The 27,565-nt window shown below is 36.5% G+C and overlaps 1 long non-coding RNA gene across 1 annotated transcript; it reads right to left on the reverse strand.

The window, feature by feature from the left end:
- On the reverse strand, window positions 1–27,565 carry LOC113943961. The gene is made up of 4 exons (XR_003526524.1): window positions 27,431–27,565; window positions 3,761–3,807; window positions 2,522–2,633; window positions 1–81 (listed from the first exon to the last, which is right to left on the reverse strand). It is a non-coding gene; the product is annotated as an uncharacterized LOC113943961 (long non-coding RNA).

Raw genomic sequence — 27,565 nt, forward strand, 5'->3', positions numbered from 1 at the left:
TGTATTCAATATATTTGTCCTTGGCTCTTCCCAGTGTGCCCAGTGCATGCTCTTGCAAAGCCCAAGGTTCTTCCCTCTGTGCTGCAGGCACAAGTGGGCATGAACAAAAGAACAAAGCTAGCTTATATCCTCATGAAAAAGTGCACAAAACGAATGACAGTCCAAAAAACATACAAAGTAAACAGACACATCCAAAAGGAATGCTTTACATTGTGTCACAGTTTTGGTGCTCAAGGTTAAATCTAAAATCTACTACCTTCCATACTGTTCTTTAGCTTTCAGGGAGAAAAAGACAAACTGTAGCTGGAACAGAAAACCTCTGGAGAAGGCTTAATCTTCAGAATGACCTATGGTCCTCCACCAAGGAAGTACAGTGAATGGTTCAGAGCAGAACAAGTTTTTTTTTTTTTATCCATTGCATAAAAGGTACCTTACTCAGGTCTTGCCTCAGAAAGGTAGAAAGCCATGGCTTTTCACACCCTCATAAACACAAAACAGGCAGAATCACAGAATCATAGAGTCAACTGGGTTGGAAGGGACCTCTGAGATCATCAAGTCCAACCCTTGATCCAACACTAAGTGGCACTAAGTGCCACATCCAGTCTCATCTTGAAAACCTCCAGGGATGGAGAATCCACCACTTCTCTGGGCAGCCCATTCCAATGCCTGACCACCCTCTCTGTAAAAAACTTATAGAAGAAATGGTCCATAACAGCTGAGCATCTTAAAAATCATCAGTTACTTCATAAGGGACAGGAACAGATATCAGGGAGCACCAGAGCAAGGGTGAGGTGGGTGAGCAGAAGTGCATGTTATCCACTGATGCAACCCAGCTGCCAAATTAACCAGGTACATGAGTGTGGACTCCTGGGTTCTGTTTTAAAGATTTCAATTCTTTTTAACTCTCTTCAAGTTTGTTTTTGAAGAATAATTTTACTTCTCTGTTGGATTTCCCAAGTTTTCACCCTTTCCAAACAGAAAAAAAAAATTGCTATTTTGTCCTATGGGTTAAAACTCGGTAATCACTCCATGAGAAATTAGGAACCAGAAATAATTCTTTCATCAGAGTCTTTCTCTCTGCCTAGGGGAACTTCAGTTTAGATAAATAGTGGACAAGATTGAAAAAAATCTTCAAACTCACTTGATCATAGACTTTTCCAGAAGAATAATACTCTAACCCAATATAAAAAACAAGTACAGAAGTAGCTTAAAGAATTAGATCACTCAAGGAAATTAAAAGGCCAAATCTGTTTTGCCTTTATGGAACAACTGGCAAAAGCAAAAGCAAGAATTATTCAAAATGGTATTTTCTTAGGCTTCTTCATTATCATTTCCAGGCAGTGCTTTTTCACAAGATTAAAACAAAAGTAAGTAAATGTATTTATAGAAAATGTTTAAATATTCATGGTCATGAAGCATGGCACAACCTCATTTTGTGTTATTCAGACTCATAAAATGTGAAATAAAATGATATTTTCCCCCAATTCAACCTTTTTTTAAAAGGAAATGCTGACTAAAACAAAAGAATCATGCAAAACAAATGATCAGAATAAAAGGATGATATGAAGTATGGATGCTAATTGAAAAGCTTTCATTTTTACTCAAAAGCTATTATGTGTTTTCATTTAGGGATTTTGGGTTTGTGATTTTTTTTGCATAAATAAGTTTAAACAATGGGTAATACAGATTCATTTATGAATTTACTAGGCTGGAATTTTAAATAGTCTCAAAAACTCAAGCTGGTCAAAAATTAAATAATATAAAATAAGCCACCTGCTCCAATTAACATACCTAATTTCTTCTCTGCTTTATGTAGCCATTTTTCCCATGAGCATATTCCACATGCAAAATTTGGAGTGCCAGTGTACTTCTTTTGTTTTATATTTTCAATATTATTTAGTTTTACAAACCCTCAATTTTTACTTAATCCTCATTCAAGCAGATTTATTTTTTACAAGTGAAAGCTTTTTTAAGACTTACTGGTTAGCAAAGTCGGGGTTTGGGGTTTTTACTTTCTTTTTTTTTTTTGTTAAACCCGATGCTTATCCCTGATGTACGTGCAATTTTTGCTTTAAAGTATTGATTTCACAGCTCCCTGAAATTTTTGAGCACTTGTCTTTGAAGTATCACACGTGACAGCACTTGTCTTTGAGACCTTCAAACCTGTTCCTGCTAGTCGTGGGCTATAGAGTCACTTCACCACAGAAACCCATAAGCTGTGGCTGTGTGTCATTGCTACCCTTCAAAGCTTTTTTTCCTTCTGCAGCTTTTGTTTGGGATTATTTTATTGTGTCAGTGACTAACAGGCCCCCTTAGATTGTCATCCTTTATTGCCTATTCCTGACAGCTGCAAAAATACTGGCTTCCTTTTTTAATCATGAAATGAACTGTTGCAGGAATGGGGAACACTACAGTTTCCTCCACATAACGTTCTCCAATCAGAAAATTATAATTTCTCAGATGCATTAGCACAGTATACTAGGAAACAGCTGCATAATTTAACTTAATTGTTAAGCAATACCTCATTATAGCTAGACAGTAAATTCAGCAGTTCACATTTTTTGTGTGCCTCTCGTCTTTTCAGTGCTCAGATCATGTTCTCTTTTTCATCTGCCTTTCTTCTCCCAAAGGTGCTGGAAAAGAGCCATATTTGCAATAAAAATGAATTTAATCTTCTTTAAGAACCAGTTTAAATTCATGGTAGATGCCTAAGATTCAAATTGATAGGAAAGTAAGCCCTTGTAGATAACCCTGGAAAGTCTGATAACAGACACTCTTCTATTTTTTCAAACAAATAAAAAATCCCATCCAAAATCCAAGACCAACTAATCATTCTGTTTTGAAATACATCTTAACTTCTAAAGGCCTACAATAGCAGTAAATATTGTTCAGCAGGGTAGAGGTGGAGAGATTCAAAAAGAATAGAATTTAATGCAGATGTGGTGAGCATCTAATGTATGAGTTGTTGTAAGACACTGTGAGATATGAAACCATTAGCATTCCCCACTAGTTCATCTAAGAAAATGTAATTTATGGGATGAATTTGATCAGGCAATGTTGGCAAGTTAACACCATTTCTTCTCCAGTCATGCAGTCAATCTAGTCCTCCCTCTCTCCCTCCCTCCCTTCCTCTACCCCTCCCTTCCTTTCTTCCTTTCTTCCTCCTTAATAATGGTTTCATCTTAAACCAGTTTAGTTTTAAATCTTCTTCATTTCCAAATTTGGGATTTTGTTTTTGTTGTTGTTGGTTGTTTGTTTTTTTTCAAATTAGTACTTTCTGTGTCAATTTGAACATATTTATGCAATTACATTTGAGTTCAATGGCAAGACAGCTATTTGCATAGTGTCTTCACAGTGTATGTCTATGTGCTGACTCTTAACTCCCATGTAAGTTATTAATTTAGTACATTTTCTCTGTTGACAAAAGAAAAAATTCCACTTAGGTTCTATATTAGACATAATTTATGTTTTAAGCAACTATTCCAAACATGCATCACTTTTATTGCTGCCACGTGTTTAGGTACCTCTAGAATATTTATGCTGTATCATTGAATACCAATACAAAAATCCCCTAGAGCTGCCTGTAACTTACAGGTGTGTTCCCAGTCCTGCTGCTGGTGGTTTCTGCCTCTTTGGACCAGGAGCTTTCCTGTGTTCTGAACACAAATTGAGGCTGCCTGTGCTATGACTGGCACACCTTACCAGGGTTTATATGGTATGTGGGAGAAGGAAAAGATGTTACCCCAAAGGTGATACTCACCCTCCAGCCCCCGGGAAGAGATTGTCTGTAGCGTGGACTCTCCAACACTGAAAATAGAAGACAAGGCATCTTCATTTGTAAGTCTACTTTCAGTCATGCAAAAGGCATACAGAACTCATTTGGAATAAGATCAGAACAGTAAATATTAAGAACCACTGCTTACATTCCCTGCTGTAAGTTAGGACTATTATAGAGAAGCACTCAAGAGAGAATAGGAAAACTTCAATGACCTTTTTTCTTGCCGGTTCTATGTACTGTGAGCAATCAGTAATTAAAGGTGTTCTAAAACTGTAGCCAAACATTGCAAAAAAATTAAACCTTGGACCTTTATAGGAAGATTTTGAGGTTTTGGTCTTTTGTTATTTTTCAGATTTGTTCCCTTTTATGTTCACAGAGATTAAAATAAAATCACTTGGATACAAGAAACAGTAACACTAGGAATCTGAAAGTGTTTAGTTAGACCATGTAATTACTGATAACAATCAATCATCCCTGTAGCTTCTGATCCATGTAATTCCCCACCCACTGAAATTCAGCTAGTTTCTAATAAATCTTTCATTACTAAAAAATTGAAGAAAGGTTTTTTGCATATTTATAACCATTTAATAATCAAATGTTGGTCGGGGTTTTTTTGTGATTACTGCACATCTTAGTACAGCCTGACTTTATTAGATCGCTTTCAGAAGTTTTCAATTCTGTACATTGTTTTTTCTGTTAAGAAATATCAGCATCATCTGATTTCACTAGTATCTATCTAGTTTCCCATACTGTGGATTAATACATATTCCTTGCTCTTTCTCTCTGAGGAGGAAATAAAAAGGTCCTGATTGTTACACTTGGACTTCTATAAGCAGGATTTGACAGTTCAGAATCTGACAAAACATGGTGAAAATACCTACCTGTGTATTAGTATGCAATTATACAATGAAATGTACCTGTAGTTTTACTGAAGGGAATGACTAATTGGCTTCCTAACCTGGTCATCTAATTAGAGTAAGCAGAACTGTAGTCATAGTTCTTAGGACAGCCAGTTATTTTCTGTTGATAATTACAGAAGAATAGGAGAGAAACAGCCTTGCCAGTGTTTGCATAAGGGAAAGACTATTTCACTTCTGCATTAGGCAAGGGGAAGGAAAAGATCATCACAAATATGTGGTGAGGTTTAATTTTAAAGTATATAATTTATACCAATGATATTTATATGCTACATAAAAAGTGCACTCTTTTATTGAGAGAAGGTATTAAAATAAGTGTAAACCTGGGAGAGCTGAACACCTCCTATGAAATATTGCTGAGTCAAAAAAAAAAAAAACTTCACTGCCTGACTTCATAAGTGTCCACAGCTACAGAATTAGTGTTTTCAATTTAAAATTAACCTTTGTGTTACAAACAGCACCTGATCTCAGTCACTAAGAAAAGTACTCCCTGTGGCAGAAGCAGTTTCTTGCTCTCTGCCTCCAACCTGTTGAAACGCACTCTGTGGCTGTAAGGACTTCAACTGGTGAAGTTATACACTGAATATTCTATCATTCTATTTTATACATGTATCCTAATCACAGACTCCTTGCATATTTGATGTATGGTGAAGGCTCTGGTCATGTTATGGACAATCTTTACTTGTCTGTTCCAAGAAGAAAAGTGGTTTGGGCCAAGTCAGAACCCCATTAAGAGTATTTCTCAGTATGATTCAGTATGTCTGTACATTATTTAACGAATCTGATTATGAGCTCACCGTTCCTAGTTCAAATTCAAGAGTAGCTTAGATGAAGAAATTGCACTTGTTTAACCTGGAGATGAATCAGGTCTTGTGATGAAAAGATGTCAGAGAAGGGCAATAACTTAGCAAATTGAAAAATGCTAAAGAGTGACAGCTATTGTTCTTTAAACCAAGTCCTTACAGAAAAGTTTGTCAATCTGCTGTTGCAAACATATTTACAAAAGGTGCTGATAAAATCTATGGGTATGCTTACAACGGGAGAAAAACGCAGTCCTTCTGTGGTCAGTGTAGCAGCTATGAAAACAATATAAACCAAAAAATAAATCAGGAATGCAAAACCTGAAAACAATTATTCAAGCAAGTATAACTTGCGTAATATGTTAAAGTAAACAATAACTCCATTAGCATATTTTGCAGTTCCCTGATAGCCAACCATACTTATCAACAAGGAACTGAGTCTTCTTTCTGCATGAATTAACCTTCATCTTTATCTCTCAGTTTTTGAATGGCAAACACTGTAACAATGATTGAGATTAAAATGTTAGCCTGAAGTCAGATACCTGATACAATGGATGAATCTTTAATTCACTTTTAAATTGCTTAAATAATGTTACATTCAAAATTTTCTGCACGAATGAACATTAATTCAGCCAGCAAAGAAATGTTGCCATGTTTAATTCAATAGTTTTAAAAATTTACTTATTAAAAGATTCTAATTTAGCATTTTCTTTGTTATTTTATGCCTTGCTTTGTAAGATGCATCAACAGACCATGATAAAGAGATTAAACAAAGCTGTAAAAATTCTGCCCAAATAGAGTATTTGTTTTTATTACAATGGCTTTTTACACAGAAAACAATGACAAAAATAAATGACATAATTTGATAGCAGATTAACACAATCATGACCTCTGCTTCTGCAGCAGTTCACTGATAGGTAAGTAACAACTAATAAAGAGGGCTCTTGAAGTCTAGTGGGTCTAGTTCTCTTATTTATCACTATTTGTCATTTAGATAGATGTCACTCCTTGAAAAATCCTAGAAGATTGGATAAATTTCTAAAATTCCCTAAAGTGTTTAAAATATTCAGAATTTAATAAACTATCAAGTGACTATGATATAAACCAATCAGCATTAATCTGATTAAATATCATATTTATTAAGGGAAAAATATAGGAAAGCCCACAGACTATGGGTAGAAACCTACCACTATTACCACAGAATTTTTAGCTTTATTTCTCACGCAAATTCCTTAAAGTAAAACATTCATGTTCTGGAAGAGATTGTATAATTAGCAAAAGTAGATCCTTCCCCACAAATTAGGGAGCCCTCCATCTTTATTTCTTCCATAATTTCATAAATTTTCATATCCATTAGAACAGATAACACATTAGCTCTCCACCTCCCTGCTGCAGCCTTAAAAGTCTTGAAAGGGATCTAGCAGCAATCTAAATTGAGGGTTTTTTAAGGTAATAGGCTAACCCAAATGGTTTGGGTAATAAGGAGGAAAAGATTTCCAATAAAGTTCAAGAACTTTCTTTCTCGGCTTAAAATTAAGGTACGTGATTTTAATCACTAATATATCCCTGCTGCTCTCCCAGTCTGCATTGAATATCACAGCACTCTCATTACAGTTCTTAGCTGAGCTTCTACCAAAACAAACTCTTCAAGCTGGGAAGTTACAAGGAGCATTTGTCAAGAAAGCTGCATCAGACCAGGTGCCAGATCCGCTCTTGTGCAAGAGTAGGATAGAAAACCCCAAACCATACTGCTTTTCTCTAGACTATGATCCACACAGACTTCCAGGGTACACCTGAGGGATCCCAGCAGTTAGTGCACCAATGAGTGAGTGCTCGTCTCGCAGCTGGTGCTAGGAAGTTAAGAAAAAGGTAAAACAAATATGACTCTGCACATTACAAGAGGCCTTTAAGGTGCCATTTGTGTACCAGAAACTCACAGTGCAACCCAGATCAACCATCTGAGGCACCAACACCCCAAAGTGAACTGTTCCGTGCAGAAAAGTGTTATGAGCCCTGTCCACTGCTGTGGTCCTACAGAAGGAAAAAGGAAACAAAACCTTTATGCTTAAGATGTTTTCAATAAAAAACTCGTTTGAAAACCTAGTGATCTATAAGACAAAGATTTAGGACAGAATTTGAAACTGTTTGAGAGATTTTTTTGTTTATTTTGCTTTTCTAAGCCTGAGAGTTCACATAGTTCAGGTTCTAGCAAAAGAATTAAGACCAAAAAACTGCCCAAAGACTTTTTCCTTCACCTTACGTTTTTAGTCTACTGTCAGCAACACAGAAATTTTCAGGTACTGTTAACTTGTCTTCCCCTAGAAAAAGAATCTCTTTTAGCTTCAAGTACACATTTAGGGGATATTAAAATCTACAAAACATACTGCTTTTTCATAACAGTTGATATGAACTTGTTTCTTAGTGTGGCAGAACTAAGAGTATACCAAATATCTCCAAAATCCTAAATATTCAATCCAGTATTTTTCTACTCTCAATTCTGGTACACACCTTCACAAAGCTCACTATAAAACACCATTGGGAATGTTTATCTCAATGCATGTGAGTCCACAATTTAATCCTGTAACCTCAAGAACATCATCATCATTTATTTTCTTCCTGAAGTGTTCAGCGAGCTTTAAGTGTATCTGTGTGATATTTAACTCAGGCATAGGTTCATGTTCATATAGAAATATCTGTATATATACCTTGAAGCTTCTGTCCTCATCTCCTTTTCAAACAGGCTTTTGGTGCAGGCATAGTGTAAAACAGGCACACATTAAAGACCTTAGCAGTGTTTCATTACACCATGCAAATGAATGTGCCCATTCCATGTTAACTTAGACATTTTTATCCCACTGCCTACTGTGGAGTATGGAGGTATATTCACAGCTGCAAAGAGGGCTGCCCTGCTCAGTGTTCACAGACCAGTGAACAGTCTGGTCCCATTTAGCAGTGACAGTGCTGAACAGCAGTAGAGATTCTTTAAGGAGAAATGCCTTTCTAAACAACCAACCTGAACTCAGGAAAATGCATTAAATGAGCTTTCATCAAAATTTTGAAATATTCCAGCTGGCAACGACAGCAATCCTCAGTTTCCACTTTCTTAACTGCAAAGCCAAGTGAAGGAAATGTAGAGTCTTGCAAAACAAGGGGGAAAAAATCGTGAAGTACCTCAGTATCTACTGTAATTCCTCCCAGCTGAGGGTAAATGCAGCTGGTTAGTGCAGAGTCCCTCCCCACACACCTCCTATCACTAATGCTCTGGGGAGAGGGAGGACATGTACTCCAGCATTTTCTCCATGAGGTTCTGGGCTTGGGGGTGTTTTTAAGGTTTGAAAGTCGTATGGGAAAGATTTATTTATAATTCTGCATTTGTTATGGAGGAAGGCCCACTTCAAGAAAAAGAAGGAGCAAAGAGCAATACAAGATTTTTCTCTTTTCAGCCCTCTTTAAAGTTTTGGTAATGCGTGAAATTCATAAAAGTGGGAATATTTTCATCCCAAAGTAAGTTAGATCAAAAATATTCTAGGAATAACACATGAAATGATAGGTACTTGGTTACTTTTTTTCCTAATTTTGTAAGTTTATTATAGCAAAGTATTTCTAAATAATGAAAGAAAAACCTTAATAAGTGCTGAATATTTTAATTAATAGCTGGGGCCCACTGATTCTGTGATTAGACAAGGAGAATTAAGAAAGTCTTTTATTAGTAATGTACTGTAATACAGCAATTTGGCTGAGAACAAGAACAGTGTGGGTGCAGTATGTTAAGACCCTCTAGAGTATCTGTCAGACATCAGGAAACAATAACTAAATTAAAGATATTAATGTGGTAAAATTCTAAAAAAGCAAACCCCAAACCGTTTACTGACCTGAAACATTGAGGAAAATTACCCAGCAGAAACAAAATCATGTTGTAGTATAGTTTATATAATTAACCCAGGTTGGCTGAAAGCTTCTAAGTTATAAATAAAATAAAAGGATATGGTGGATACTTAGCCTGTTTTTGCTTGCTCACATAATTTGCAGGTGTATTTTGTATATAGGTGAAGTAATTTCCATATTACTTGCCTAGAAAATAGTGTTTCTCTGCAACAAAAGCTGGGAGGAAAAGAAGTCATCAAGAAGAAATATTTGCTTCAGACAAGGTTGTCTTGAAAATGCCTCTGGTGTGTCTAAGCCTATGCCTGAAAGGGTAATAGGGGTGGGAGAGATAAATTCAGAGAAAGCAAAGAAAATCTCAGTTTTCTCTAACTGTCATCAACTCTATGTATGAGAAAAAGCATATTAAACCAAAGGAGATGATCTTCAAGTGAGGCACTAGAAATGCTGCATTTTGTTGCGACACATGTTAGTAAGAACATGAACAAAGTAGTTCTTTACTGTTTTTTTCAAGTCTTTGCTATTTTAAATATTCCAGTTTACTGAATGTTTCTTCTATTTATGATTTCTTTTTTTTCTTTTTTTTCTCCCCCACTTTAACAGCAGTTCAAGCAGGGATATCTAAATGTTAATCCGACATTAAAATCCGAAATATCTGCTTAAATAGTGCACATAGACACTGTAGGTATGTGACTGTATGTTCTCAGGCCATCATTTCTCAAAGGCATGGACCAAAGGGTCCACGTGAAGCACAGCCCCAGATTCCCTTTGCAGCACAGGCCTTTCCACCCCGGTGCAGTTGGATGCACATCACAGGTTGGTGCCGGTTCATGCATTGGAGCGCTGAATGTACTCGATATGAAGGCATCTGAGGGAGAAGCCTCTGACAGCAGCTATGATTTGTTTTTCACAGTGTGGTGTCTCTGCAGTCTTTGAATGGTAGAAATATGTCACCATTTAAGAAGGAAACGTTGTTTGAGTAGGGGCAAAAAAATAATCTTACTGCATCTTTGTTTATACTAAAACTGTCACTTCTGAAATGAATTCTCGTCCAGAATAAGGGTAATGGCTTGTCACCTCCTCAGTTCTGTCCTCTGCCCTTTCATCATGGCTTGTGGTCAGAACTCTCAGCAGTACAGCCATTCATGCAAAGCCCTAAAGAGTAGAGAAGGCCCACTAAAACTCACAGAAAATTATTCTGACAAACCCATGTTTCAGATTCTTTCATTTCTGAATACCCTGCCTACTTGCTTAAAAAGTCTCCTTCTGCTCCATCACCTCTCTCCTACATCTTCTGCATGGCTGAGCAGCCTCTTGCTACACACAGTATCATTTAGGGTAGTTTTTCTAATGTTGCTATCAAGGTGAACTTCTTCCTTAGAGGTATTTAATACATTTCAGAATCATCTGTATTGCTCCTCTAGGAATCTAACCCTTCCATGGCCTATTGTAAAACAAATCTGGTTGTCTTCTTTTTTTTCCTCAGGTTTTACATGTCATTCTGGAAAATAAATTATTTTGCTATTTTAGCAATCTTTCATATAATGAAGTGTTCTTTTTCAAATGCTAACAAAGTGTGGGTCAGTAGATTTCCATGTAGGTAACAAATACTTTTTATACCTGAACAACACTTGGGTGCCTGACAGAGTCATCGTGTCCCTGTTATTTCTAGAATTAGTACTTTGTCCTATTCATCAGTAATCTTACTTCACCCATTCTGAGGCACAAGTTTCTTGAAGGAGTGCACAATCATTTCAGTTACATTTTTTATTGACCACATTTGAATTCACAGCCTTGAAAATTCATCACTGCTCCAACTTTTGAGTTATCCTTCTCATAAAACTGTAACAGAAGGATAACAGTGTAGGAGAAGCACAGAGAATTTTCTTCTGCTGAACCATGACTTTGGAACCAGGGACAAGATACTAATCTCATTGCTCAACAAAAAATGAAGGATCCCTCCCTCTGACTTTTAATACAGGAAGAGAGAATAATCTGAAGTGTCAATATACACTCCTTCCTTTCAAGGCTGCAGAAGACCACGGCCAATTGGATTACAAAGAGTACCAACCTGGTTTAGGATAATGCTTAAAGTACACAGTGATAAGCAGGATAAATAGGAAACCATTTCCACTGGGGCACCAACACAAGACATTTGCACAGACTACAGGATATAGGCTGGGATAATGCACCATCTCCTTTGTTACTTAACACAGCAGTCCTGCCACCAAAATTAACTTCTGAACTGTACTCTTGGAACTCCAGGAGCAATTGCTTTGAGTAAAAGGTTTTTTAGTTTATTTTCTGAAGTTCTCCTGTACTTCTGGCCTGCAAGAAAGAAAGAGGTTTCATTTGAATTTGCCACGGTTGCTGTTACACAATGGAGACCATACATAATTCCTGGGAGGCAAAAGTGGGGTCTCACTTTGATCAGACCCAAGATGGGTTTATTTTGATCTCTTAGAAATATTCTTAACTGATCTATTCACCTGTAAGGCATTTTTATCTCTGAGATTTGTTACTCCAATAGGATTGATTCATATTCTGTATCCAAAGAAACTCGAAGGGCTGGTTAAACCTTAAGAACAGCAATTTGATCAATGGCCCAGTGAGTGAGCCCATGTGTGCCATTTCTGTACAATGAACTTGGTGCATCATTTTAAGTGAAAACCATCTAATTAGGTAATTTACAACCAACATTTACAAATTAGATGGCTGAATCTAAACTATGCAAAAGGTTTTTTCTTTAGTCTAATTTATACTTCTGTAAACTGAGAGTTTTTAGTTTTCTCTTTTTTTTTTCCCTGCAAGAGAGATTCTGGTCTTCAAATAGCTGTAATTAAGGGTGCAAGCAATATGCAGACTGAGAATGATTTACAGCACATCAGCTTTGTTCTAAAGCAAAGGCAAAAAACTACGACATATCAGTGAGAAATTAATTTCTTTAGGGCAATTAATTATTAGGCCATGCATGCCAACAAAAGTAGAATAAGTCATGTAAGAAAATTGAATCATAAAATATCCTGAGTTGGAAAATACTTCTAGAAATTGTTAAATGACACAGTAAAAAGCCAATTGTAATACAGTACATCATAACAAGTGATCAGACTCAAGAAAGTCCTCTTCAGCTCTCTACTGTACACTTGGATATGCCATGGTGACTTTAGGGGTTTGGCATGTGACTTTTTGGGGTTGGATTACATTATCTTTAAAGGAACCTTCCACCTCAAACTACTAAGTTCTGGTGTCGATGTGACAAAACTGCTGAGAACATTGACTAGGAGAGAAAAGTATCCAAATATGTCAACTTTCCATTTTTCAGCTTAAGCTCCTTCTTCATACACACTGCCCCCCCTTCCCAACAGAAATGAACCTCTTGAAAATGTCCTTTTAAGACAGAAAGTATGAAAATAAAAATTGTGGAAAATGTAGGCCATAACCATTTGCAAGACCAGGGCCCTACTAGCAGGGAAATTAAGAAATGTCATACATATTTTGTATCAGCTTCTCGCTTTCCATTATAAAATTAACAGTCAATAGGAGGAAATGTATCTGAAGTTAATTATTTCTCCCTACCTTTGAAAAACAAGACTATTCTGCATGACAGATTGAGAAGCCAAACTTTGAGCATTTATTTATTCTCTTAGAGTGCCTTAAAAACCAGCTCACTCATTGCTTTTGCCACAGGGACTTTTATTGTCACCCAACAGCCAGGGCAATTGTAAACACCAACACTTAATTCAGTGAGTTTTTCATTGCTGTACAAAGTTAGTTACCAAGAGTCACTTGTTTAAACTAGATCAACATCACTGAGACCAAAACTAACTGCTTCTGTACTCAAATGAAATGGAAACTCACTAAACAAGATGGGGTTTTTGTTGTTTGGTTTTTTTCCTGTATTTCTACCCACCTCCCTCTCAAAATCAGCTTCTGGAAAAAAAATCAAAAGTCAGAATTCAGCAAAGGAAATGGAAGAGAAATTACAACATAACCAGAGGATTGTTTTGAAATCACCAGGAGGAAGAGGGGAGCTATATCCTAAATATTTTATCTATTGTTCAGAATAACACCAACTTTCCAGGTGCTACAAGATTGCTGCAATAAATGTGATCCAAGGATGCAGAAAGACAGGTCAACTTAATTCACCTCATATTCAAGTATATTAAATACTTGAACACTGTATAGTTTCAAGAACTTCCTAGCTTCAAAAGCATTAAACTTTCCCTATAAATGAGCCAGGATATCTGCTACTCTTAAAATCCTCCCTTTGAATTCCTCCTTTGGCAGATGGGACTTGGCCAGAGTGAACCTGAGAATAAGAGTTTTAATGTATAAATACATAAAAAGAAATTTCAGGTAAGAAAAGAAAAAAAATATGACCAGAAAAATGTTTTTAGAAATGCAAATTGAAGATTGGCACTTTATGTTTCTACGTGTTTCCTGCAACCAGGCTAAATTCCAGCAAATTGTCCTAGATTCCTGAAGAAAAAAGGGAAAAGCAAAAAAACCCTAGGTCAAATTAAGCAGGAGCAAAAGATTCCTTTGCTGAAGGTATAGAAAAAATTTCAGAAATGTAAACCCTGCAGCAGTCTGAACTAATTGTGAAAAGTGAAAAATATAAAAAATAACATAGTTCCTGAAAAGACTGAAAGTATCTGAAGTTTTTTTTACTGAGACTCATTTCGAAACTATCAAAAAAGATTTGAGACATATTTTCTGTATTTTGATATTAGACAGGTTGATCTGGAGACATTTTGCTCTTTATTTGAAATGCTTTTAACACAGATGAAACAAGAAGTGAGGGAAGACTCAGTAACCCAGAAATTTCATATTTTTCTGCTCACGAAATTTAATTTCGTTTAGTACTTTCAAGTTTTACACCCAAAAATAGAGGTTAGTTGAGTAAACATTATACATATCAGCACAAGTCACGTAAGTCACATGTGCTCTTCACAAATTAAAAATTGCTTACTTGTTAGGAAGACTAAAATAACAACAGAGTTCTTCAAAACATGTCTCCCAAAACTGACTCCATGTGGTATGTTACAGAGATAAATATTGTTTTTCTAAAACAACGTAATCCTGGGACCAAGTCAAGCAGGGGGAAGTTTTTAGAGTAAGTAAAGTTCATATATATATATATATATATATACATGTATAACAATGGTTTATACTTAGTAGAATTTTAATCTTCTACCAAATTGAAAATTTTCAATTAATTTGCCTCGTTTTCCAATATATTTTCATGTATAGAACTGTATTGAATGAAATTCTTTCTAATGATTTTACAATTCCTTTTAGCATTCATATTTCCACATATTCACCCTTAAAGGCTTTTGGGGCATAATACAATTGCACAAATCTACTGATGTTTTTCTTCGTCCTGTTTAGGTGAATGAGTAATGCTCTGCTGAAAGAGCTTCTCTACAGACCAAAACCTATCAAGGCTCTCACCAACATACATTTCATGCAACTATGTCCTTTCTTTCGGCCTCCTTCACTGGCCACGAGCTTGAAGGATTCTTCAATCTCTCAAGCATCACCAATAGCAAGAGAATCTTTATTCTAACCCTGTTTTTATAGTTTTGATACTCTATTTTCATCTTTTGAAATGAAACGTATTGAAATAGTCTTAATAGACCCAAGGTTTAATACAGGTAACATAGATGTAAAAAAGGTAAGATGCCTAAGTTTAGAAGTGTTAAGTGAAAATTTTAGAAAGTGTGAATCAATTAATTGTTTAAATTTTCTCTTCCAGGCAAAACACCAAATTTCTTATTACTTTTGCAAATTTTGACAAAGCGTTAAAGAGTATTTGGCGTTTATTCAGTTATATCAAAATATCTTTAAAATGGTAATTTTAATATTTATTTTCCAAATGCAGAAGAACCAATGTTGATTAACCACTCTCCCTGATGGCCAGTCTTCCTATTGTGGATTATTAGATACAAGGCCACAGTAAAAGAGGTGCCAAGGAAAGAAGAGGAGTGATGGCCTGTACCACCTTTCATATAACAAAATCCTCCTGTCAGTACTCCTGGCTAAGCTGTTTAATTACCAACATTATATATGGTAACATGTTGCTTTACTTCATTCATTCAGGAAGAGGAAGATAAAAGATAAAGAAAAGGTAACAGTTTGTGTTAATCTCTCGTGTTTGTTAATGAGAATGAATTGATTTGTGTGGTTAATAGTCACTAAAAGAGTAGATGAACATAATTTTTTATGTGGTAGCTATTCTTTATAATATTTTGACTATTTTCTCTTTTATGGTCTTATTAGTTTTGTAAGGTGAATGTGATTGACTTTTTCAAGGTGTCAGCATGGGTTTTTTACAGGAATTTGCTGTATTCCAAAGTTATTTCTGGCAAGTTATTTTTGAGTCTCTGTCCTTTTTCGCCTGGTACTCTGTCCCTTCTTTAATATTGTCAAATATATATGCTAAAGGGAGCACATGACTTGATAAAGACTTTATTTAACACGTGGTCATCCAACCCAAGCTCCTAATTCCACTTTAGGCCTGTTGTAAGCTCAGTATCTCAAATGAAGGCCAAGGTTTCCCAACAGCACAACCAATTGCAAGTAAATAGGGAGTGGGACTGACCAATGTATTAAATAACTGAGCACTGAAAAAGGTCAAAATGGTCTGATTTACAATACTGTCATGTTGGGGGTGTGTGTGTGAGGTACTTCAATACTCATTTCACGTTCTGCAGTGACAATGCCTGTAATGAATAGGAAATGACATATTATGAATTCATTCTTGTGAGGATAATTGTAATGAGAATAGTGAATGGTACAACAAATCTAATCCATCTTCATGACAATTTAAAAACCGTAATCTCATTGCCATCTCGGGGTATTTTTCAGACACTTTCTAGAAGAAAACTAAATATGATTAAGAGGTAAAAAAAATATTGTATTTCCTGGATATGTTAAACTCATTATTTCTTGAAAAAGTGCATGATCTTTGTAAAACTTACCCCAAAAAACCTTCCTTTAATTATGTGGAAACTTTGATTCTCCTTTTATTTCGGTATAGTGTGTTATAACTTTATTAAGAGAACCTTAAAGGTCATCAACTATAAATCATGCATTAACAGAGGATAAAGAAAAGAATTGAAACACCTTGAGTTATTCCAACAATAATCAGATGTTCTGTATGTAAGATAATAGGTCATAGTGATGTATTGCATTTAATAAGCCTAAGTATTTAGAAAAATCAAACTCTATACTACAAAAAACCACAAGGCTTAATTACCTTGCAGATTGGAGAACCCTTTCCTTGGATAGGGGAAAAAAGCTTTGTTTCAGTGAAAGATGCAGTCACTGCAACTTAAAAGTAATAGTTTCTGTCCCCACGGTTTTACCAGAAACAGGTACCAAAACATTTGCTTATGCCAAGTTATTAGTTTCTACAAAAAATGTAAACCTTCCCTTCCCAAAACAGCCCACCATCTGATTTCAGTGCTCAGAATGAAATATTGGCTCCACAGCACTCTCATGCAAAAGTGAGACTGAGAGACCTTGCTGGGACCAGAACTTCATCATTGAGTCCTCATAGCTCCTGTCATCCTTTCTACCACTGATGACATGCACACAATACACCAGGTCTAAATTACCTCAAAGCACTCTCAAAAATCTTAATTTAAGTTCAAGAACTACTTCTCTCAGATATCCTGCCTTTGCTTCACCACAGTAAAGATATTTTCTGGTTTAATTCTGTTGTTTTCTTAATGACCTAATAATTGAATCAAGTCTGTGTTATAGTGTTGCTCCTAACCCAGGCTTGAAATCACATGTAGGGGGGCTCATTTAATGGATCATTGCTTGCTAACTTTATATAGCATTGCTTGGCTTGCAAACCAGTTGTGTATCTATCTTGTTACACAGCTGATGGTCTTGTAACCGTGCCACTGTATCAACTGAAATTTATGATTCTGCTCAAGATTTGCTTTGGGAATGATTTATTTTGTTTTCAAGAGCAACTTGTATTCTAACAGTTCTAGTAAAAGCAGAAATCATTCTCTAAGAGGTTTACATAAGCAAAAATAAAAATTATAATGACAGTCTGTAATTTTCATGGATGAACTTTTAATAGAAGTGCTCTAGTAAACAGCGACAATTTGTGTTCACTTGTAGAATTAAATCACTTGATATGTTGATTGAATTGAATTAGTCACCTGTATAAGTCATGGGTGTTGACTATTGAATTTTTTAAAAGGTCTTTATTGATTTTTAAGGAGAAAATGTATTTAAAAGGTGGCCCTCTATTGTAATTCTGCTCATTATAAAGTGCTAAATAGCTGAAGGGGACTAAAAGAGTATTTGGGAAAAGAGAATCTATTTTTAACTAATTAGCTTTGAATCATTTGTCTAGCTAATCCATGTTTTCAATCTATGGCAGTATTTGGAAGGCAATTGAAAACCAGTTTTCTAATAAATGTTGTGACTGCCCCAACTAGAAAAGATTACAGTGCTCATGGAAGGGGACAGAAAGAGCTGCAAACAGGTACTGCAGGGCTTGGGGCACCACCACTGCCCAACTGGTCACTTAAACTGAGAAGTTATTTCAGTTTAGGTAAATGGAATCACTGTGACTGTGATAGCTTTTTACCCCTAGTCAGTAAAGTTAAAAACTTTGCTATAGGAAAAACAACAACAACAAAAAAGTCAAATATTTCTGTTAATTTGCATTAATATTTATCCTATTAAATGTTAGTTATTTCAAAATTTCTGTAATGATCTAAATGTTGTTGGAGTTTCAATGCTTAAATGCTTTCTTTAGTTTGCTTGTAATTGAGCCATGTAAGAGCAGGGAAACAAGAGTCCTGGTTGTTTGGGGGTTTTGTTCTTTTTTTTTTTTTTTTTTAATTTAGAAACCAGTCAATATTGCAATCCTGAAAGAGGATGAATAAGGTATGGTTGTGTGAAATAGGGTGGTGCAGAGAACATCTTAGGATGCACTAACTAGCACCAAACAAATCCTGTAAACGAAGAGACAATATAAAACCTTTTATCAAGATAAAACAATTAAATAGATAACATTTCAGAAAAAGAAAAGTTATTTAGCAGAGAGCCAAGAATTGGATAGAAATTTAGAAAACTATCATACTCTGCCAAACTTTACTTTCACAAAACAGAAAGAGAGCCAAAGATAATGAGATGAGGTACACCCACCTATAAACAAGACTCTTAAAGTACCTAGAATATTTATTAGTTTCTTTCAAATTTTATGGTATCAAACAACTTTTTTTTAGATGATGCCTGAACTCTTCCTCTGTCATTCCTTTGTTTCTTTTGAAATTCTTAAAAATTTCTTGTTATAGTAGATATGTCCAGATTCTAACAGTCTGTTGAGTTAATTGGTTTCTAGCATGACTTTTAATCCCACATCAAACGTACTTGGAAACTGGGACTGTTGTAAATTGTAATGTGTAGTTCCTGGAGGATTATGCAATTGCTATAGTCGTATCTCACTTCTTTTTATACTTTTGTTGTCTGAAACCTTGTCTTGATGAAACCATCCAGTACATTGGGTTTATGATAACACACAGATGAACTATGGTTTATCTCCAACGCCAGAGGATACAGTGTTCAAACATAGTATCCAAAATGTACTGGATCCATCTCATGGAGAGAAATCTCCATGTTTGCTCTGTGTTCCTTTGTCCCAGTATGATGTGGTGTGTGCAGTTAGTTTCCTTGTGCTTTAAAAAGAGGTAGGAACATAACAGCAAATAGTTTTGGAGCTTTCTATCTAGTAATTATTGTTGGAGTCTCCATAAAATTGTTGTGCAACTTTGTGACTTAGAAGCACTTTATAAAAGATACTTATTGTTGTTTCCTCCAACAAAGAAACATATACTTTTAATTATCTGCTAAGATAAAGTGAATGTTTTTGAGAAAGAGTAAGTAACAAATCAACTCTGCATTAGCATGAGAAGACAAAAAAACCCGAGAAGCATTTACTTAATTTTATTTGTATCTCTATACATCCTGCAGACTAGTCAGTCATATTTTAAGTAACCTCACTTTACTAAAAAATACAGTGCCTGTAAATAATACCCTAAGTGCAACAAGCCCATTAAAATATAACTGTACATCAGTAAACTAGACAATGTAAACACTCCAATACTTTGCCTAACTCCATTTCTCCATTACAGTTTACACCACAATTTTCAAATAGGAGAACTTTGATGTTTACAGATCCACTACTTTTATCTACTGTTCTGCTAGTTCTACATGAAAGAACTATGCATTTATTATGCCACTGAATTAAATGGAAGTCTGGACCACAAAGAAAGCAGTAGCAATACTAAAATGTTGTTTTGTCTTCTTGCTGCAACTTTCCCCCAAATACATACTTGTCTTTCTCATCCTTTGAAAGATACTGATACTTAGGAAATTAAATCCTAAGCTAATGTGAAAGACTGAAAACCAAAGCTGCTATGAAAGATTGAAAAATCCACACTGTTCATGATCTATTTTGATCAAACTCCACTGAAGTTAATGGAACTATGCTTGTTACAGTATTTCAGTGAAAATTGTTTCACTGGATGCCCTGAAAGCAAAACTACTTTCTTTGCAAGGTATTAGTGTTGATATATTTAGCCAGTAAATTTGTCTTAGAGTGAAGTTACATTATTTTGTGTATTCCTCTGGGATGCAAAAGTTTTTCTTTGTAAGTCCTAAGGGATCCATATATATACAAAAATAAGCAGCACAGGGGGTTTAAATTTAAGTCTAAGGTAAATAGGTTGTGAGCACAACTTGCCAAGCAGAGGCTATGGGGAAACTTTCTCCTCTGGGTGTGCTTTTCCATGCTGCCAGAGTTCTGGTTTTCCCCTAAGAGTTATTTCTACTCCAACACCTGCAAGGACACAGCAGGGCAGGAGAGTGCTGCAGTACTTCTGAAGAGCAACTGTTATGTGAAACTATTCCAGTTAGAAATTCTCTCAGTTTTTGGGAGCAGAATATAAGATATTTTATTGTCTTAGAAGCTTCCAAGACAGGGTTATACAGTTCTTGTTCCATTGTGAAGTTGATATGAATAACCTCCCTTTTCTTTCTGCTTCCCTGGTGAAATTGCTTACAGTGGGAGCTTTGGTTTTCAGTTTAATTTTGGGATTTGGGGTTTTTTTTGTTGGTTTGGGGTTTTTTTTGTCATGTTTTTTTTCATTTTTTTAATTACTATTTGGTTGGTTTGTTCTCTGTTCTGGTTTTTGTTTGTTTGTTTTATTAACAAATGACTGTCAATTGTTTCATTAGCCCTGTAGTTCAGGAGCCACTTGAATAATAAGAGCTTGTATTGTTTTGTCATTTTTATTGAACAAGATCTCTCAGCACACAGCAGGCAGATTAGTGTCACTGGCCATCATTTAACTACTCATGCCCTCTTTGATTCAATCCCCAAAGTTGTAGAATTGATATTAACTTTTAAGAACTGGACAGTAAGACAAATGATTTTCGTTTTGTTTTACCTTGAAATAAGGAAAAGGTCAGAAATAATTTATCTTGGCACGATACAGCCTGACCAGGCAGACAGAACTTCCTGCCAATTTGCTTACAAAAAGCACTCATTGTTGCCACCAGCTGAAACACCTGGATGTTGAACCTCAAAGCCTTCTCCCCAGTTCTGCTTCTTTTTAAATCAGTGTACACCAAAGAGAATTTAAAGGGAGTAAAAGGTGATTGAGCACAATACTATTTTTGAAAAAACCAGAGACATTAGCTATTTCCCTATGGTTCAGTCTTCTCATCCTTTGCAGTGTGAAGAAGACTGGAGTCTGCTCTGATGGTAGGGTTTATTTGACAAGTCACAAAGCAACACTAAAAGCTGATTCAATGGAAACAGTAGGCCTGTGTTTTGTCACGCTCCACCACAACATGGAAGGGGACAGAAAGAGCTGCAAACAGGTACTGCAGGACATTGCAAGGACACACTTCAGATCTCCCGTCTCGTGTTCAAATATGACTGTCTACTTCCTTTTGGATCACAGTGCACTACCAACTTTTTAATGATTTCAATTATTTACTAGACAATAGTAGAACTGGAGAAAATACTGACAGCCTGTCACTGACAATGCTAGCAAAGTTGTTTAAATCATCTCTAGGCATGTTCTAATTTAGCTCATTATTAATTTCCTGCCAGGAAATCACTGCCCTAAACCTCTCTAATTCAGACATAAGTCATTCTAAAATCTCATACAGACAGCTGATTGAACCCAAGACTTTTGTCTCATTACAAAGCCCAGACACTTTCAGGCAGAAGACTGTTCTAGGCATTTAATATTTTGAAACAAAATGTACTGTATAATTAATTGAGTATGAAATGCGTTGTTCATCACAGAATTAGTTTATCTTTTCAAGAGTTTTCTGGCTGTATGCAATCAATCATTCACATTTCACAAACTGCTGTAGGTTTATGAATTTTCACTTTTGATACAATTGAGTTCTAACTGTGTTGCAAAATGAATACAAAATGTTATCTGGAGGCAAACTGAGTGAAACCTTTCTTGTTTTATCTGCTAAAATAGAATGTTAGGTCATTAATCACCCTCTTCTTCATCACTTCTCATTTTTTCCAGCAAATGATTTGTATTCCAGCCATGTGGGGGATACAAGCAGAGAATAAATAAATCTGAACTGACAAAGCAGGAAATATTTCCTAATTACCTAGACTGCTGAAGAGTACTAGAAAGCAGAAATGAAGAAAACCCACAAAAAGATTGCTTTGTGATTCGTTTTGTTTGCTGGGCATGAGATGTGCCTGTCATGTTAACTTTGGCTATCAACTTTCTTCAAAAGACAAGGAACTTTAAACAGGGGTGCCACCAAGGAGGAGGTTCCCGAGTACCCACTCATTACAGCTCAGAAGAATCAGCCTCAGCTTCTAAGTGTCAGCAGGTTCGTTTTGGATTTATTGGAAACAGAAGGAAAGATGTCAAATTCTCACCCATTTTCTGCTTTCTCATACTGGTCAAATAACAGACTAAGAAAATACAGCTTCATGACATTGCTCTGTTTCACCCTTCTTTTTGAATTAATAATAAAATAACAGACCCCAACCAGAACTGGATCATGCTTTCTAACCCTTAGCCTGTCATACCAGACCATGTGGAAGTGCTGGGCATTTAGGCACCTTTTCCCTCCTTTCTTATAATGCCTTAAGCCCCTAATGGTTTTTTATTTTTCTAATATTTGTAATACTTGTAAGTTTTATAAGTAGGTTTTAAAAGCAGAAACCCTCCCTTCTTTGTCCCTTTCCCTTTCTCCAGTACCCTTGTTTATACATTCCTTAACCCTCTTACCCCATTCTATGCTCCCCGTATCAATCCTACTTCTGAATACAATAGAAATGTTTAGTCTTTTGTCAAGGCAAGGCCTAGACAGTTGACAGAACAGCATATCAGGGCCTAAGCCACAGAATACGGTCAAGAATTAGGTAACTATGTACCCTTTGTGCTCTGATGATGATGAAGGTGATGAAGTAGGTGGTCCCCAAATGCACCCCAGACCCATTTTAAGGGGGTGGACCCTGGGGCGGTCCAGAGTAAAGGCCACGGGGTGGACACATCTGGGATTGGATGGATGGTATTATAAAATGTAACCTCTCGGGCACAGGGGCGCGTCTTGTAACATCTTAGCCTTGGCAAATAAACCCTTTCTTAGCTCACCCCTAATTAACTGCTCCGTGAGATTTTTTCAGCACCTAAATCCCACGGCAACACTTAACACCCCCTTTTAGTGTAAGATTGAAACCTGTGTCCCCTCATCAGTACCAAAAGGGCAAACTACCCCCAAAACTATAATAGGAGTCCCATCATAAAGACTGCATTCCTGTACCATCACACATATATCAAAAAATAGTGTGTGCAAGCTACTGAGGTATGATGATAGTATGAATTTGTCCCTGCTCTTACTTTGCACAAGAAATGCTGAAGAACTTTCTTTGACCAGGACTGATATGCCCTAGAGAAGCTGCATGTGCTTCCTTCAGACAGAGCCTTTGTTACAAAAGAGACTGATGGCTGTAGGAAAAATGCCTGCAGAATAAATAACATGTTATACTCCACTAGGTGCTATAATAACACCCCATAGTCTTTCAGGAGATCTTGCTGGAGGATTTGTGCTATTTTGATGATAGCTGTTGATTCACAGCTCCTCAGACCATTTGACAATGGGGTTCCTACTGCGTTTCTATAAAACATGCACTTTAGCTTTAAAAGCTCAAACCTTTAATCAAATTCGAAATGCCAGAGTAGAAATTTCAAATCACTGTCAGCATGACTTCACTCACATCTTCAAGTCTGACAGTCTCAAAAATACTTTCTGAGCTATAGAGTATCAAATGGAATTAGCTTAAACATGGTGGTAAGAATTTTTAATAAGGAACAATTTGTGTTGCCTTTTTTTTTGTTCATATGAAGAGCAGTGCGTCGAGTCATGTTTTCACTGGTTTTATTTTTTCAATTAAAGCATTAAACTGTCTTAATCTTCACTATTCTGGTTTTCAATGACAGGACAGCTTTTTTTTAGGATTTTTAGATGAAATAGACTGACAGGTAAAATAATACTAAAAAATCCTGAAAACTGCTATCTGACATTCAGCTTTTGAGTTTCAAGCTGATTCAGTTACTCATGGCTGACCTTGCATTCTACCTCAACATCTTTAATGGCCAGTCTTTAACACTTTTCCCCAATAAATAAATGCAAAATAGAATGCACAAACCAAAAAAAGCAGATTTCCAAATTTCACATTTCTACTTGCCATTCAGGACCCAAACCCCATGAGGTAATAAGGGTTCCTATCATTCAGGGAGGAATCCAACTATCATTGAGCCAATGGACATTACTGTTTAGAGGTCATTCCCTTTGCACTGATCTTACAGTATCCCTCTGCAAGAGGGGAGGACAGCTGAACTGGGAGTGTACAATAAATTCTCCTGTAAGTGTTACCAATTCCAGAGTAACAGCCACAAAAACTCATGGAAGCAATGCCAAATGCAGGTGGGCTTTGATATATGGGAGATACGGGAGATTCAAACCAAGTGTAGTTCATTTCTTTCACCTTGACCTGGAGGTGAAGGATGTGAAGACTTACATTCCCTCTCATTTGTCATGGAGCAAGCCCAGCACATGGGTCTTATTAGCTGGAAAATCTGATACCACCACTATGGTCACAGACATGGAATGACTGGGTTTGTATAGCAGCCTGATTTTGGAGTGATCAAATCTTCATTAGGCCTTTTTTTATTATCTTTTTCTTCCAAATTCAGCAATCCAGCTCCCATCATGAAATCAGGAACCTCTGAGACACTTAATGAGGTCAGCTACAGGGAACAACAGTCAGTTCAGGTGAAATTAGCAGTCTCAGAGGCTTCCTGTTCAAATCCATGTGACATATATAGCCATTTATCTGCATTCCTTAATCTGCATGGAATGAGGGACTCACCCCATTCTTTACATCCATGCAAAAGAGCAAACTCCTGAGCTGAAACTCTGCTCCTAGCTAGGTTCAGCCCTAGATTTTTGTGGTCAGAATAAGGTATTATATTACAGCTGCCAGAGTCCAGCTACGGTGACTCCACTGAAATATAGTTTCAAACAAAAACTTAAATCCACTACTCACCTAAAGTAAAACCCTCTCATAACAGTATTATATAACAAACATAAACCTCTCAGTGCACCAGTGCAATTCGCAGGTGGTGCTAAATTAAAAATTCTGAACACCGCAAGAACAGAGACAACACATAGTGTGGAGACAAGATTAAAATTTTCAGAAAATAATTAAAGGAAGAACATCAAAGAATGCAAACAAACCATAAGAGGAAAGCAACTGAAAGATAAAATCCAAGATGTGATATTGAAAGATAGGAAGGAATAATATATGCAGACATGAATTAATGATATAGCCAGAAAAAAAACCCACAAAGGTTTATACACCTTTTAGGATATAAAGAGAATACAAGGATATGGAAATGCCATGGTGAAATCTTGTTTTCATTTTAGATCAACCCATTTCCAGAAAGTTACAAAATGGAGTTTAGCAACAAAAAAATAAAGTTTACATGATAAAACAGTGAAAGAACCACAGCATGCAATTCTCCAAGACCAAACAAAGCAATTACCAAGCAAAAGCATGACAACAAACCCACAAGAGTCAAACAATGCTAATGCAAGGAATAATAATTATTTACTGTGTTACATGAAAAATAATGAAATAAAATCAGAATAGTAAGTAAGTGAGTTGACTAGAATGCTTAACAATGCTGCAAAGGACACGCTGAAATCAGGCCATCAGCTGGGACTTAAACATGAGACATACATATGTCACTGGCATCTCTAGTACATTTGTTAATCTATTTTTAAAATGTATCTAAATATCTGGTGGATGAGTGAATCCATATCCCATTTGATGAATTTTATCTTTAAGTGAATAGTCAAGCAATCAATTATTTCTGAACAATTTGTAAGTAAAGATAACTTAATGAATATGCATGCAAATATATAGTGGCGGATACTCTGATGAATATGCAATACACATGAAGTGTTCACAAGTATTTCCTGAAAAGTTTTAATTAGGTACTCATCCACTCAAAGAACAGAAATATCACTTAGTTATGTTCACAAAACAAATCCCAAACTGCAAATCATGACCACAATATGGAATAATCTCCACACTCTTTCTGTAGGCTAAAATAAAATAATTCGAATAAAAGTAACACCAAATTAAGGTCCATTTACAGATAACTCTGGAATAAGGTAGGCTCAAAATTTCCAAAAATTTTTATTTGGTTTTTGTTTCCTTTGTTGGCAAAACCCCTACTCCTTTTCATTTGTATCAAAGCTCCTTAGTGTTTACTTAGCCTGACTATATAATTACAGAGAGGCCCCTCAGCCAAAGCCATGCACTGGCTCCAGCTTGTCCTGTGCAGACAGGTATTGCCTTGCATTTCTGAGACCAGAAAACATCAGTCCAAAGCTCTTCTCCACAGCACTCAGGAGACAGCACGTATACAGGGTCTTAGGAAGGTCCTGCTCTGGCTGCCACTTGAGTAAATTTGAGACAGATTATGTCACTTGGTCTGTTATTGAATAGCACAATCAACTTAAAACTTTTATTTCAGGGGACAAACTAATAAATCACAGTAGCTTCAGATGACCATTAAGCTTGTCAAGATTTCACTTTCCTGCTTACATTTCTTGTGACTTGACTCCACACAGGAATTTTAATGATAGCCACATAATGTAATGCCAGGCTAACCTTTCCAGTCAGGAGGGGCTCCCCAGTAAACATTGCAATGACCTAACCTCTAGAGAGGACACCAAAAATAAAAGAAACATGAGCTTATGCTTGGTGATGGATGCTGTGGAACAGGATCCAGCCAATACCGTGTGCACTGTCCATACAGGGAATCTGACTGAAAGCTAGCACTGCAGTTTATTGCCATTTTGCACAAAACTACATCATTTCCATGTACTTCATGCCTGACACAGGTTCAGAGGGCTGGGCAGAGGAGTACAGAGATAACCTTTTAATGAGCAACGCTAGCATTCGGAAAAGAGTGATGGAGATAAACTGAGCTTCTATAATTGCTAGTTAAATGGCGTGCAAGATATGAAACGTGACATTAGAAGTATAACAGCAACATTTATGTTGGTAAGAACAACAAACTCACAAAACCTTTAAAAAACTAGGTTACCTCCCGGGGACTTTGGTGGAACATTTTCACAGAAGGTGGACTCACATTTGATCTACCAAAGCAGTTATGATATTATTGCAGCATTGAGAAAGGAAGGGAGATGCCAGTGTTCCTGCTGGCAGGCCCGGTGCGAGCCCCCTCCTCGGCAGCTCCTGAGGGTACCCCTCCCTTTCCCTGGCACAGCACCCAGCGCTGCGACGGCAGGCAGATTCTCTAGGGATCCTCCACAGAGCGACAGCCCCAAAAAGTACAACAAAAATGGGATGCTTTAACAGGGACCCTCTGCAGATGGGGGTATATTAGCCCCCAGGCCCCCCTTGAGGACCCCACAGAGCGCTCACTCACCGCTCGCCTGCCCAACAAGATGGCGCCCAGGGCAGTGGTTGCCCGGTCATTCCCTAATCGATACTTTAGAGGACGAGTCCACTCTGGGCTGTCTTATTGTGACGGGATTATTTCCCTTTCTTCGCTTTTAATCAC

This window comes from Corapipo altera, unplaced genomic scaffold (assembly GCF_003945725.1).
Source record: "Corapipo altera isolate COAL_440 unplaced genomic scaffold, ASM394572v1 45, whole genome shotgun sequence".
In the NCBI taxonomy this organism is placed as follows: Eukaryota; Metazoa; Chordata; class Aves; order Passeriformes; family Pipridae; genus Corapipo; species Corapipo altera.